Raw genomic sequence first — 16232 nt, 5'->3', positions numbered from 1 at the left:
CACTGCATGCGAAGAGTTGACTCATTGGAAAAGACTCTGATGCTGGGAGGGATTGGGGGCAGGAGGAGAAGGGGACGACAGAGGATGAGATGGCTGGATGGTATCACTGACTCAATGAACATGAGTTTGAGTGAACTCCGGGAGTTGGTGATAAACAGGGAGGCCTGGCGTGCTGTGATTCATGGGGTCGCAAAGAGTTGGATATGATTGAGTGACTGAACTGAACTGAGGGCTGGGATTGGGCAAATTGAACACTACTAACAAGCTTTCAGGGGTTTCCCAGGTGGCTCAATGGTAAAGAATCTGCCTGCCAAGCAGAAGACACAGGTTTGATCCCTGGGTTGGGAAGATCCCCTGGAAAAGGGAATGGCAACCTACTCCAGTACATTTGCCTGGGAAATCCCATGGACAGAGGACCTGGTGAGCTACAGTTGTCTTACTCTTGCTTTCTTGCTTCAGTTTTGTCTGATTCCTTGCAACCCCATAAACTATAGCCCACCAGATTCCTCTGTTCATGGGATTCTCCAGACAAGAATACTGGTAATTTTTCTTATCCAGTGGTTGCACATCCAACTCCACTGAAGAGCTGTAAAAATGATGTCACCCCTAGATATTCAGACTTACTTAATCTGGAAATGGCCTAGCATCAGGAGCTTTAGATGGTCCCCAGAGGATGTGAATGTGCACCCAAAGTTAAGAACCAGTGAGGGAAACCTTGGAGCTCCTTCCAGCTCAACGTCGCCCAAAATATTCAGTTCAGTTCAGTCACTCAGTCGTGTCTGACTCTTTGTGACCCCATGAACTGCAGCACACCAGGATTCCCTGTCCATCAACTCCCGGAGCTTGCTCAAGCTCATGTCCATCAAGTTGGTGATGGCATCCAATCATCTCATCCTATGTTTTCCCCTTCTCCTGCCTTCAATCTTTCCCAACATCAGTGTCTTTTCCAGTGAGTCAGTTTTCTGCATTAGGTGGACAAAGTATTGGAGTTTCAGCTTCAGCATCAGTCCTTCCAATGGATATTCAGGACTGATTTCCTTTAGGACTGACTGGTTTGATCACCTTGCTGTCCAAGGGACTCTCAAGAGTCTTCTCCAACACCACAGTTCAAAAGAAACACTACTTTGGTGCTCAGCTTTCTTTATGATCCAACTCTCATATCTACACTTGACTACTGGAAAAACAACAGCTTTGACTATATGGACATTTGTCAGTAACATCTCTGCTTCTTAGTAGGCTTCTAGGTTAGTCGTAGTTTTTCTTCCAAGTAGCAAGTGTCTTTTAATTTCATGGCTGCAGTCACCATCTGCAGTGATTTTGGAGCCCAAGAAAATGAAGTTTGTCACTCTTTCCATTGTTGTCCCATCTATTTGCCATGAAGTGATTGGAACAGATGCAATGATCGTCACTTTTTGAATGTTGAGTTGTTTTTTTTTTTTTTTATGATCACAAAGAGGCTACTTTTCTTTTTTTTTTTTGGCAATTCAATCTCTACATATATACAGTATTGCATAAATTATAAGTGGGTTGACAATTATAGTAACAATACAAATTCATAAGCATTTACATAAAGCTGCTGCTCTAGGTTTTGGGGCATCTTGTGCCAGGTACCTTAGTAAATATGTCAAACATAAAGGAACTCGGCTACTTCAATTCATAAGAACAGGCCTTCAAAAGCAGCAAATATGTCATCTCATAGAATACTTAATAAGTCAAATCCAGGAAAATTGATAACTAAAGGACAAAAGGAACATTCTTTAAGAAAGCGTGGCGATAAAAATGTTAGGTTAAAATATTAGGCTTAAACTTTTAGCAACTGGACTTAGGATCCAGAAAGTGTACACATGCTGGGAATTACAAGAAAAGATGCCCGTGTTCTGCTTCACAATCACTACCACATTCCAAAAGAACAATTCTGGGTTGCTACAGTGTCCTCTTCCCTGCTAGTATGAACTACTGTTCCAAGTCTTAGTGAAACAAGATGGTGATTCACATAAATGGGTTTTAAAATAAGACTCTTCTCACCCCAAATAAAATAAAGCTAAATATGCTTTCCAAATTACAAGGAAATCTAATCAAAATGCTGACCAGGTAAAGAAGCCAGATCACCCATTTACCTCCACTGCCTGCCTCAGAGCACAGAGCTGGTGTGGCACCTCCAAGACAGGAGATGTAGGTGGTCCCCGCTCTGCCCCAATCCAGCCTGCAGTGTCGGGGGACAAAAGCCCATCAGCATTCTTCTGGTTTTATTCCCCAGGTAAAGAATTGAGTGAATGGGTTAGATGGCTTTTCAGAGAACTTCCTGCTGTTTTTTTTTGGCCTTGCCATGCAGCATTTTGGGATCTTATTTCCCTGATCAGGGATGGAACCCATGACCCCTGCAGTGGAAGCGGGGAATCTTAACCACTGGACCACCAGGGAAGTCCCTTAAAGAGACTTTAAGAGAAAGGATCTGAGTCAGCTTGAGGTCTCACCTCTGGGCAGACACTTAAGAGTGGCAAAAGAAATGGACTTAAAAACAGGTGGTGAAGTATTTACCTTCTGATCTCATCACTGGGAACTGTTCGGCACTATAGTTCAAGGAAAGCTTTGTCCACTATTTTAATCTAATGGCTGGGGATGCTACAGGGTGATAAGCAAATGAGGCATCTGACGCTCAAATTCTGGATGAAAAATGTAGGAACACGATGCCAAGTCTGGGTAGGAAAACAGTACACCATCACAGAACACCAGCAGTCTGGACTTCTTGCCTCTGAAGGGAAGTGAAAGATCTACCAAAGCACAGCTGTTAAGAATACGTTTTCTGAAATCCTCCCAGGAAGGCCACTTTCATGGAACCAGTTCTAACAGAAAGGATGCAGGATGGAGAATTTAACTTTTTCTTTACAGATCAGAAAGATGACCCAAAGAGAGCAATGGATTCTCATTTTCTGTCTCGTATATAGAACAAAAGTATCAATTCTCTGGAATCTAACACACTGGCTTCATTTTCGAATGCATCACTTTATTTTCCTTGGAAGGCAGCCATACATTACACACCTTAATCACGTGACAGTCACATGGTTTCTTCAATAAGCCCCAGAGCTTCCACAGGTCTCCGGCGGCCTACAGCCCGAGCAGTCCTGAGGAGTCAAATGTTAAAGCTTTCTCCACAGCCACATGTTCCTTTGATGTTTGGGTTATTGAACACAAACTCACTGGATAATTTGTCTTCAACATAGTCCATTTCTGTTCCTAACAGTGTTAGCTGTGCTTTCTTCTCGATGAACACTCTGACTCCATCTTGAATAACTTCTTCATCAGAGTCTCCTTTTGTCTTTGTATATTCTAAAGTGTAGGAAAGGCCATTACAACCCCTGGTTCAGACACCAACTTTCACACCAACATGTTCAGGCTTATCTTTAAGAAGTTGTTTTATCTTGTTTACTGCTGAAGGTGTCAGGGTGAGGGCGGCCCAGGTGGGCTGCAGCTTCCTCTTGCTCACAGCCCGGACAGTGGCCCGGACTAATGAAGCCGACATCCTCGCCGTCCTGCCGCCCCGGTGTCTAGGGCTGGAGGTCGGCCATCTCAACCTCTCTCCATGGACACCGCGAGCGCTCTGACGCCACAAGCTCCTGCGCACGGAGCCCCAGGCTCCTGAATGTTGAGTTTTAAGCCAACTTTTTCACTCTGCTCTTTCACTTTCATCAAGATCTCTTTAGTTCCTGTTTGCTTTCTGCCATAAGGGAGGTGTCATCTGCATATCTGAGGTTATTGATATTACTCCCGGCAATCTTGATTCCAGTTTGTGCTTTATCCAACCCGGCATCTCACATCTGCAAGGCAGAGTACATCATATTTAACTCTTGCAAGTTAAATAGAAAGATGACAATATACAGCATTGATGTACTCGTTTCCCAATTTTGAACCATTCCTTTGTTCCATGTCTGGTTCTAACTGTTGCTTCTTAACCTGCATACATATTTTTCAGAGACAGGTAAGGTGGTCTGGTATTCCCATCTCTTTTCAGAATTTCCCACAGTTTGTTGTGATCCACACAGTCAATGGCTTTAGCATAGTCAATAAAGCAGAAGTAGACATTTTCCTGGAATTCTTTTGCTTTTTCTATGATCCAATTGATGTTGGCAATTTGACCTGTTGTTCCCCTGACTTTTCTAAATCCAGCCTGAAAATCTAGAAGTTCTCAGTTCACATACTGTTGAAGCCTAACTTGGAGAATTTTGAGTGTTAATTTGCTAACGTGTGAAATGAGTGCAATTGTGCAGTAGTTTGAACATTCTTTGGCATTGCCCTTCTTTGGGATTGGAATGAAAACTGATCTTTTCCAGTCCTGTGGCCACAGCTGAGTTTTCCAAATTTGCTTCCATATTGAGTGCAACACTTTCCCAGCATCATCTTTTAGGATTTGAAATAGCTCAATTGGAATTCCAACACCTCCACAAGCTTTGTTCGTAGTGATGCTTCCTAAGGCCCACTAGACTTTGCACTCCAGGATGTCTGGCTCTAGGTGAGTGATCAGCCCATCGTGGTTATCTGGGTCATGAAGATCTTTTTTGTATAGTTCTTCTGTATATTCTTGCCACCTCTTCTTAATATCTTCTTCTTCTGTTAGGTCCATACCATTTCTTCTTTATTGTGCCCATCTTTGCATGAAATGTTCCCTTGGTATTTCTAATTTTTTTGAAGAGATCTTTCAAAAAGAGGTCTTTCCCATTCTATTGTTTTCCTCTATTTCTTTGCATTGATCACTGAGGAAGGCTTTCTTATCTCTCCTTGCTATTCTTTGGAACCCTGCATTCAGATGGATACATCGTTCCTTTTCTCCTTTGCCTTTTGCTTCTCTTTTTTTCTCAGCTATTTGTAAGGCCTCCTCAGACAATCATTTTGCCTTTTTGTATTTCTTCTTCTTGGGGATGGTTTTCATCATCGCCTTCTGTGCAATGTTACGAACCTCCATCCGTAGTTCTGCAGACACTCTATCTATTAAGATACTGCCAACCCTATAATCCTTTCCCACAAGAGTCCCCAGTCAACTACTGAGGTTTCCTAGCACTCTGGAAATAATGATAATTATAATTAGAAATAGCATTCCTGAGCCCTTATTATCTGCCACCATATTTACAAATTACACTAACTCTCCCATGTAATCACTGCAATATGTAACAGGGTGTGCACCGTTACTACCTGTTTACATAGCTTAGAAAATTAGGGTTTAGAGAGAGACTAAGTAAATTGCCTGAGGCCACCTAGCAATTAAATTAAGAATCTAGAAATAGCACCAGGCAATCTAATGCCAGAGCCCATTTGCTTAATCACTATAGTGCTCAGTGCTTTGCAGTAAGAAAAAATGCATTATCATTCTCCCGCAAGCTCCATGGAGACAAGCCCATAGATTGTGAGCATTCTCAACTGCTCTACAGAGAAACTCTAAATACGAACCAGGCCATTGTTTGAAAAAATAAGAAATCTCACATATCATGCTCTTACTCTGGCCCACATGTGTATCCTTGTATAGAATATATGTAACTAGCCTCCATGCAGATACTTTCTCCCTGTTTCTCTACCTCTTTCTAGATGACTTTTCTGGAATCATCTGTTCCTAACTATGTGGGGGAAAGGAAGGCTTGCTTCTAACATATACCTATGAGAGAATGTGTTATAGACTAATTTTCCAGGTTCACCTTGCTTGGGCATCTGCTCACTGGATAGCTTCCACCTGCCTAGAACTTCTCAGTATGCTGTTTGGTGAGCCCTGGGGCTGGGGGTAGGGAGACACTACAGGGTAGGGCAAACAATCCTTTACTTCACTGCTCTTCCATTAACTTCCAAAGTATCACTGCCCAACATAAGTACAAGAAATAGACTTTATCAGGCAACTACTGAAAAATAACTAGAGAAAACTGCAATATAGCAGAAAACAACTTAACATTTGACACTAAGTATAATTGATTCTCAGAATTCAAGGAAAAGGTAAGCCCTTCTGGGATTTATTCTCATAGGCATATTCATTTTTAGTCTTAAGGTCTTTCTCTTTTGTCTCAGAAAGATATCTTCCTCTTCATTTTCAAACAATAAATCCTCAGCCAAGTTCAGGAAAATCTTATTGTCCTACCATTGACTCTTTTTCTGAGAATCCACTCCTTCTTGTCTTGCTCCCAACAAGATTAAGAGACTCAATAACCTATGACAGTGCATTTTTAAAAGGACCCAGTTCCTACTCTGAAAACACAGTGGGTGGGTGAGGCCAGCCTTTGGTGCCCAGGTGTGAGCCTCCTGCACCCCACCCTGGAGGGATCTGGTGATGTGTCACCACCTGTTTCTGTGGCCTTCCACATGTGCTTCAAGTCTCTTGCTGTAATCCTTGCACAGATGTCTGTCTCTCCTTTCCCCTTTCCTACTGTGGAGACATACCTCTGACCTTCATACAACTTCAAGGACAAATAATGTCTCAGCAGATGGTATAAACAACTGTAAGACAAAGGAAACTGCCTTCTTGTAGGGCACATCACTAGTGGCATTCTTCTATTTGCTGATTAAGGATAGTAATACAAAGATTTCTTTGTGGAGCTTCGTCCACAAAGTGATACAGAGCACTTCTGCTTGCTCATTCTCTTCCTGTCTCCTCTTCAGGGTATGATAAATAGAATCTATTAAAGAATTAAGCCAAAAGTCTCCTCTTCCAAGATGCTGCCACAATTCCTGAGAAAACTGAGCTATATTATTTTATTTAATAATATTGCTTTTCTTGCTAGTACCAGGCTCTGAGGCAACAATTTTGGAAAACAAGACATATCAAACAGTCCCTATGCTGTCATCATTGGAAGAGGATATACTTTAATTTTACTAAGAGGTTAGGAGGTTGTATGATAAAAATAGCAGGCTTTTGTTTCAGAGTGACAGGGATTGAATCTTCATCCTGTTACAAACAGAGAGAGCTTTTTTTGTTAAATAGGTTCTTAGCAAGGTGGCTGACTCATTGACCATGGTCCCAGCTATAGAAGTAGATCTCTACCTATGGGGAATGGGCAATAGCTCTGTTTGGCTTGATCCTGTCACCAGCATCATACACCAAGGAACCCAAGAGTAGTCCTGCTCACTCTGTATCTCATAATAGACACACAGTCCTTGGTTCCAGCTGTGGATCCTGAAGTAACCTCTTGGCTATGTCTGGGAGTCCCTGGAGATAAACCCACCAAACTGGGTCAGACTGTAGACACTGAAAGGAACATGTAATGGGGTAAAAAGGCCATTAGACAAAGAACTAACATTATATTTATTAGTGAAAAGATGAAAGTGTTTCTTATAAAATCAGGAAGAAGACAGGGATGCCCACTCTTGCCACTTATATTAAACATAGTATCAGGAATCCTACCCTGAGCAATTAGACAGGAAAAGAAATAAAAAGCATCCAAATCAGAAAGAAAGAAGTAAAATTGTATCTATTTTCAAGTGACATTACCTTATTTATAGGAAACTCTAAAGACTCCACCAAAGAACTTTTAGAATAAATGAAGTCAGTAAAGTTGCAGGATATAAAACAACATACATAAAATCAGTTGATTTTCTATATATAGCAAAAATAACAGAATAAGCAATAAAGAAAAAAATCCCATTTACAATAGAATCATAAACAATAAAGTAATTGTTATCATTTACAATTATGTTTGTTATGATTACAAGATCATACATTCTCAGAAAAAAAAATAGTGGTGTATAGGACATCCCAACTTCCCCCAACCAAGATCAGTGATTAGACAGCTAGCCACAAACAAAAAACAGCTCCTGGAGACCCTTATATTCCACTTAGGAAATTTTAGGGACACCACAGAACAACAACAACACACACACAAAAAAAAAACAGAGTAATTACCCAAGAAGAAAATACAACTTCATCTTGTCTGTGTCACCCCTATACCCCAAACTGGCACTGTTCAGCACCAAGAAGGAACTTGTCCCCTAGAAAGAATTTCTCTCACCAGGAAAGGAAGAGTAGGATGGGTGACCAGCTTCTCTAGCTCTTCCAAGATACTGCATTAATGTCTAGCTTTGGTTTCACCCCACCCAGATAAATAAAGAGCTGGCCAGGAACAAGAAAGTAAAGCAGAAGCTCTTATTAGCAAACATGTAGCAAGGCTGATTATCAATTCACAGAGACCTGCTCTGCAGACAAAGGAGCAGCTTCTGCAACTAACAGTCAGGGGTCAGCTACAAAGATCTCACCAGTTGCCCCACAGGTATTTATGTTTGTGAATGCCAGTTTTACCTCAATGCCTCTCTCCTCCTTCCCCAACCCATACTCTCTCTCTCTCTCATACCCTTCACACTTCCACTAGAGCCCAGGCCCACACTGACAGCCATCCAAGCTCTTTATGGTTATGCAAGTATAAATGTCAGACACTGAGGCCCCTCCCTGTCCCCCACCAGAGCCTGAGAGCTATGCTGGCAACTAGCTCAGCCTCCTTTAGCTGCGCAAGTGCAAGAACCCAGCACAGTGCCTCCTATGCTCCTTACTCTCACCATCAAGTCCACACTTGGGGCTCGCACCACAAGCTGTGTCACTGTCCTGATGCCCAAAACTGGCCTTGATCACAGCAGGAGTGAGGAGACAACACACAGCCATGAGTAAACCCAACAACAACCAGGGCTCACACAGTAGTACATGGGATTGCAGATACACAAGGCCAAATATAAAGTTATACGAGGATTTTTAACTGCACAACAGGGGAGTACCCCAACTCCTGTACAAGAGTCAACTGTACAAGAGTTGTACAAGAGTCAACTGTAGAGGTGCAAAAATTCTCAACAAAGTATTAACAAACCAAATTTAACGGCACATTAAAAGAACCGTTTACCATAATTAAGTGGATTTCATTCCCAGGATGCAAGGATAGTTTAATATAGAAAAAAATCAAGGTGATAACCTGCATTAAAAAAGTGAAGGATAAAAATTATTTAATCACCTTAGAAGATGCAGTAAAAGCACTTAACAAAGTACCAAAATCCTTTAATGATAAGAATCCTCAACAAAATAGATATAGAAAAAAGTTACCTCAACAAAATAAAGGTTATATATGACAAACTCACAGCCTGCATTTATTATACTCAATGGTAAAATGTTGAATACTTATCTAAGATCAGGAATAAAACAAGGATGCCCACTCTCACACTCCTATTCAACAGAGTACTGGAAATCTTAGCCAGAGAAATTGGGAAAGAAAAAGAAAGAAAAGACTTCCAAACAGGAAAGGAAGAAAAAATAAATTTGCTTTTTTTTTTTTTGCAGATTATATGATCTCACATATAGAAAATCCCAAAGACTCCACAAAACACTGCTAGAACTAGTCAAAAACTTCAATAGGGTTTCAGGATACAAAATCATCATGTAGAAAAACACTTGAATATATATAACAACAGTATATTCAACTATCAATAGAATGTCTGAAAAAGAAAGAAAGAATCTTAGCCACAATAGCATCAAAAACAATAAAATACTTAGGAATAAATCTAACCAAGGAAGTAAAATTCTTTGAATTGCAAACTACAAGACTATGATAGAAGAAATTGAGGACAAAACAAATGGAAAGATGCCTTTGTTCATGGATTAGGGGAATGAATATAAACATATTAGCAATATTGATTAGACTTAGATTTATTAGATTGGTTAGATTTATTCCTAACCAAGAATAAAATTGTTTCTCCCTGGAGAAGGAAATGGCAAACCACTCCAGTATTTTTGCCTGGGAAATCCCATGGACAAAAGGACACTGGAGGGCTACAATCCTTGGGGTTGCAAAAGAGTCATACGTGACTTAGTGACCAAGCAACAGCAATAGCATATCTATATCACCCAAAGTCATCTATAGATTCAGTGTACTTCCAGTGGCATTTTTCACAGAAATAGAAAAAACAATCTTAAACTTTGTATGGAGCCACATACCCCAAACAGCCAAAGCAATCCTAAGAAAGAAGACAAAGCTGGAGGCATTACACTTCCTGATTTCAAATTATACTACAAAGCTATTTCAGCCAAAGAAGAATGTTTGGAACAGATTTGTGAGCCCAGAAATGAATCTTTTCATATTTAGCCAACTACCTTGACAAAGCAGCCAAGGATACTCAATGGGAGAAGTGTCTCTTCAATAAATGGTGTTGGGAAAACTGTATAACCACATGCAAAAGAATAAAATTGGCCTTCTACTTTTCTCCACTCACAAAAAAATGAACTCAAAATGGATTAAAGATTTAAATTTAAGTTCTGAAACCATAAATGTTCTATAAAAAAAATGAAAAAAAAAAAGTTTCCTTGGTATTGGTATAACCAGTGATTTACTGAATGTGATAGCACAACCAAGAAAAGCAAAAACCAATAAGTGGAATCACATTAAACTAAAAAGATTCTACACATAAAACAATCAACAAAATGAAAAGGCAACCAATAGAATAAGCTAAAATGTTTGTAAATTATATATATGATAAGGGTTAATATCCAAGGTATATAAAGAACTCACAGTTCAAGAGCAAAAATTCTAACACGGTTGTTTAGAAAAAATGGGAGAGGAACTGAATAGTTTTCCAAGGAAGAGATGCAAATGACCAACAGGTGCATGTACAGATTCTCAATATTACTAATCACTGCTGCTGCTGCTGCTGCTAAGTCGCTTCAGTCGTGTCTGACTCTGTGCGACCCCATAGATGGCAGCCCACCAGGCTCCCCTGTCCCTGGGATTCTCCAGGCAAGAACACTGGAGTGGGTTGCCATTTCCTTCTCCAATGCATGAAAATGAAAAGTGAAAGTGAAGTCGCTCAGTCGTGTCCGACCCTCAGCGACCCCATGGACTGCAGCCTACCAGGCTCCTCCGTCCATGGGATTTCCCAGGCAAGAGTACTGGAGTGGGGTGCCATTGCCTTCTAGGCAAATACAAAACAAAGACACAATGAGATATCACCTGAAACAGTTAGAATGGCTTTCATTAAAAAGAAAAGAAATAGCGAGTATTGGTGAGGGTGTGTAGCAAAGGAAATCCTAGTGCATGGTTGGTGGGAATGTAAATTGGTACAGCCACAATGGAAAAGAAGATAGAGGCCCTCAAAAACTTAAAAATGGAACTTCCATATGACCCATCAATTCCACTCTTGCATATATATCCAAAGAAATTGAAATCAGGAGCTTATAGAGGTATCTGCCCTCACATGTTCTTGAACCAATATTCACAACAGCAAAGTCATGGAAACAACGTAACTGGCCTTCAACAGATGATTGCATAAAGAAGACAGACACAGACATAGACAGATGACACACACACACATATGGAATATTATATGGAATATTATTCAGCCCTGAGGAAGAAGGATATCTTGCCACTTGCAACAACTTGGGTGGACTTTGAAGGCATTATGTTAAGTGAAATTAATCAAAGACAAATACTTTGTGATAATCACTTATATGTAGGATCTAAAAAAGATAAACTCACAGGAAGAGTAGAGTAGTGGTTATGTGAGGTTAGCAAGTAGTGGAAAAGGGGAGATATTACTCGAATGATGCAAACCTCCAGTTGTAAGATTAATAACTTTGGCGATCCAATGTAAAGCATGGTTGTTATAGCTAAAAATACTGTATCATATACTAGAATGCTGCTAAGAGAGTAAATCTTACATATTCTCACAAAAGAAAAGAGATGATAACTATATGATGGAATTGCAGTGGTAGCTAATTATATGGTAGTAATCATTTTGCAATCTATAAATTAATCAAGTAAATATGTAAACTTACACAATGTTCCATGTTAGTTATATGTCAATAAAGCTGGGGAGGGGGCATGGCAAATAAAATACTTATGAATAAATTCAACCAAAAAATGAAAGAGCTCTACACTGAAACTATAAGACATTGATAAAAAAAAAATTGAAGACACAAATAAATGAAAATATGAATAGTCCATATTCATGGAGCAGAGGAACACTAAAATGCCCATGCCACCTAAAGTCATCTATAAATACAATGCAATTCCTATGAAAATTCCAATGACACTTTTTACAGAAATAGAAATAGCAATCCCCAAACTCACATGAAACCACAAAAGACCCTGAATAGCCAAAGTAATCTTGAAAAAGAAGAACAAACCTGGAGACATTACACTTCCTGATTTCAAACTATATTACAAAGATTTGGAGCACACCACAATTGCAACTAGTAGTTGAACAACCATCAACAGGAGGACACTGGAACACACCAAAAAAAGATACCCTATGATAAAAGGCAAAGCAGCAGCAGCAATGAGATGGTAGGATGGGTGCAATCATGATAATCAAATCCCATACCTGGTGGGTGGGCGAGCCACAAACTGGAGATAAATAATACCAAAGAAATTGTCCCACTGTTATGAAGGTTCTGAGTGCCATGTCAGGGTTGCCAGTCTGGGAATCCAATGGAGGGAATGGGAATCCTAAGGGAACATGCCTTTGAAAGCCAGCAGCATTTGATTACAGGATTTCCAGAGTACTGGGGGAAACAGACTTCACTCTTGGAGGGCACAAACAAAATATGGTGTGCACAAAGACCCAGGGCAAAGGAGCAGTGACCTCACAGGAGACTGAACCAGACCTACTTGCTAGTGTTGTAGTGTCTCCTGTGGAGGCATGGGTCAGCAGTTTCTTGCCACAGGGATGGGACGCTGGCAGCAGGAGTCCAGCAAGGGACCCCTTGGCCTAAGGCCTTTTGGAAATTGCTACTAACCTTACCACAGAGCCCATAGACACCAGGACTAGGTCACCTCAGGCTAAACAACTAACAAGGGGGGAGCACAACCCCACCCATCAGCACACAATTGGGTTAAAGTTTTACTGAGCACAGCCCTGCCAACCAGAGCAAGATCCAGTTTTTCCCACTGTCAGTCTCTCCCATCAGAAAGCTTACACAAACCTCTTAACCTCCTCCATCAGAGGGCAGATAGAAGAAGCAAGAGCACAATCCCGCAGCAGCTAGAACAAAAGCCACATTATATAAAGTTAATCAGGATGAAAAAAGAGAAAGTTATGTTCCAGATGAAGGGGCAAGATAAAACCCCAGAAAATCAACTAAATGAAGTGGAGATAGGCAACCTTCCAGAAAAAGAATTGAGAATAATGATAGTGAAGATGATCTAGGATCTCAGGAAAATAATGGAGAGGATGTAATAAATGTTTACCAAAGACTAAAGAACAAGAACTAAAGAACAAACAGAGATGAATAATACACTAAAAGGAAATAACAGAGAGTAACTGAGGCAGAAGAATGTATAAACAACCTGGAAGACAGAATGATGGAAATCACTGCTGCAGTACCAAGTAGAGAAAAGTACCAATAGAGAAAAGAATGAAAAGAAATGGTATAAGACACCTCTGGGACAACATTAAATGCACCCACATTCACATTATAGGGGTCCCAGAAGGAGGAGAGAGAGAGAGGAAGGACCTGAGAAAATATTTCAAGAGATAATAGCTGAAAACTTCCCAAACATGGTAAAGGAAACAGTCAACCAACTCCAGGAAGCAAAGAGGGTCCCAGGCAGGATAATCCCAAAGAGGAACACACCAAGACACACAGTTATCGAACTGACAAAAATTAAAAACAGGTAAAATATTAAAAACAACAAGGGAAAAATGACAAATAACATACAAGGGAACTCCCATAAGGTTATCAACTGATTTCTCAACAGAAACTCTACAAGCCAGAAGGGAATGGCTTATTTAAAGTGATGAAAGAGAAGGAGCTACAACCAATACTCTACCCAGCAAGAAAGCTACAACCAACAATACTCTACCCAGCAAGACTCTCATTCAGATTTGATGGAGGAATCAAAAGCTTTACAGACAAGAAAAAATTAAGAGAATTCAGCACCATCAAACCAGCTTCACAATGAATGCTAAAGGAACTTCTCTAAGCAGGAAACTCAAGAGAAGGAAAAGACCTACCCAAAATAAAACAATTAAGAAAATGGTAATAGGACCATACATATTGATAATTACCTTAAATGTAAATGGATTAAATGCAAAACCAAAAGACATAGATTGGCTGGGAAGATGAAAACATGTGCTGTATGCACTTCCACTTACTACATCATTCTACTTAACCCCCTAGCGGAAGAAAAAGTGCATAGTGAAAGAAAAAGTCGCTCAGTCATGTCTGACTCTTTGTGACCCCATGGATTATAGCCTACAAGGCTCCTCTGTCCATGGGATTTTCCAGGCAAGAATACTGGAGTGGGTTGCCATTTCCTTCTCCAGGGGATCTTCCCAACCCAGGGATCGAACCCAGGTCTCCCGCCTTGCAGGCAGACATTTTACCATCTGAGCCACCAGGGAAGCCCTAAATTGTATTTAATTATTTTATATGATTAGGTTAATCATGTTTCCATTATGGCTCACAATTGTAATGATCTTTTATTTTTGTCTGGCTATTGATTGTGAAAACTGATAAACTTCTACTATTGTGATTTTTGCTTGATACAATAACTTTGTCATAATTGGTCAACAGAAAATAATAGAATCCTATATCACTAAAACTACCATTTAATAGAAAAACCAGTAATCACTTTTTAAAATCCAGATGTATATCAGAATTATCTTGGAATTTTTTTTTTTTTTTAATGCCCAGGTATTGCTTTTTTTTTTCTTTTCAAAACGCCAGATGTGTTTCTAATGAGCAGTGATGTTTAAAAACAACTGGACTGCATGATTATCTTTTACTTTTATCTAGTTTGTTTCACTTTTTCTATTTTATTCATATTACCATTTCATTTATGTTTCCAAATTTCTCTTTTTTAAAAAATGTTCTTTCTCAAACCTTTACCAAGAGTAGTAGAAACGCTTTTGTGTACATACTGTGCGTGTGTGTGTATAGACAGAGAGTATACAAAAAATTTCTGAAATTTTGATTCCACTTTTTTGACTCAGTAGAATAAAATAGAATGCTAGATTTCTAATTTATATTCACTCAAAATTTTGATATTTTGGCATCTAGTATTACTATATCAAATTGGTTCATAATGCTTTTCAGGTGTACTATATTCTACTTCTCTGTACATTCATTCTATTAATTTCTGAGAGTTTGATATTGAAACTCCAACTAAAAATCTTACTTTATCTATTTAAAACAAACAATTGTAATATATAGTGGAACTATATGTAACTTTGTTCTGTATTTGCCAAGTCTCCTGTAAATGTGTTACCATATTTTCATAATTTAGAAAATAAAAAATAAAGAACTTAGGGAAAAAACTATATTACAAAGATTTAGGAATCAAAATGTATGTTAATATCGTAAAAGCAGACACAAGATCCATGGAATAGAAGAGAGAGTCCAGAAATAAATCCATGCATATATGCTAAACTAATATTTGACAAGGGAGCCAAAAATACTCAGGGACAAAAGGTAAAGTTTTCAATGAGTGGTTTTGAGACAAATAGATATTCACATGTAGATGCCTATCTCACACCACTCATAAAAATAAACTCAAAATGGATTAAAGACTTACATATAAGACTTGAAACCATGAAATTCATAGAAGAAAACATAATGGACAATCTCCTTGACACTCATTTTGGCATTAGTTTTTTGGATATGACACCAAAAGCACAAGCAAAAATTAACAAACTACTACATTATTTGATATTGTTTGTGAGACTACATCAAATTAAAAAGTCTTTTCATAGCAAAATAAACAATCAAGAATATAAAGAAGCAACCAATATACTGGGAGAAAATATTTGCAAACCATATATCAGATAAGGGATTAATAATTAAAATACATAATGAATTCATGCAACTCAATAGGAAAAAATAATCTAATATGCAGAGAAAGGATGGAGTCAATATGGTAAAGAACAACTTGAGCTCACCCTCTCTGTTCATTAAAACACAAAAATCACAACTAACTGCTGAACAACCACCAGCAAAAAATAGCCGAACCTACCAAAACAGACATTCTATATCCAAAGACAAAGAAGCCACAACAAAACAGTAGAAAAAGATCACTCATGGTAAAATCAAATCCCATACCTGTGGAGTGGGTGACTCACAAACTGGAAAATAAGTATATCACAGAGGTTATCCCACAGGAGTATGAACTTCTAAGCCCCAAGTCAGGCTCCCCAACATGGGGATATGGCATTGGGAGGAGGAGCCCCGAGAACATTTGGCTTTGAAAGCCAGTGGTGTCTAATCACAAGAATTTTACAGAACCAAAGGAAAAAGA

General features: G+C 39.3%; 1 pseudogene; it reads right to left on the bottom strand.

The window, feature by feature from the left end:
• Positions 1-2983: 2983 nt before the first annotated feature.
• Positions 2984-3628, bottom strand: LOC138988205 (iron-sulfur cluster assembly 1 homolog, mitochondrial pseudogene; annotated as a pseudogene).
• Between the last annotated feature and the right edge of the window lie 12604 nt (positions 3629-16232).

The sequence above is a fragment of the Bos mutus genome, chromosome 6 (assembly GCF_027580195.1).
Source record: "Bos mutus isolate GX-2022 chromosome 6, NWIPB_WYAK_1.1, whole genome shotgun sequence".
NCBI lineage: Eukaryota > Metazoa > Chordata > Mammalia > Artiodactyla > Bovidae > Bos > Bos mutus.
Note: the sequence above shows the minus strand (reverse complement) of the source record. Positions and strands in the feature narration are given on the sequence as shown.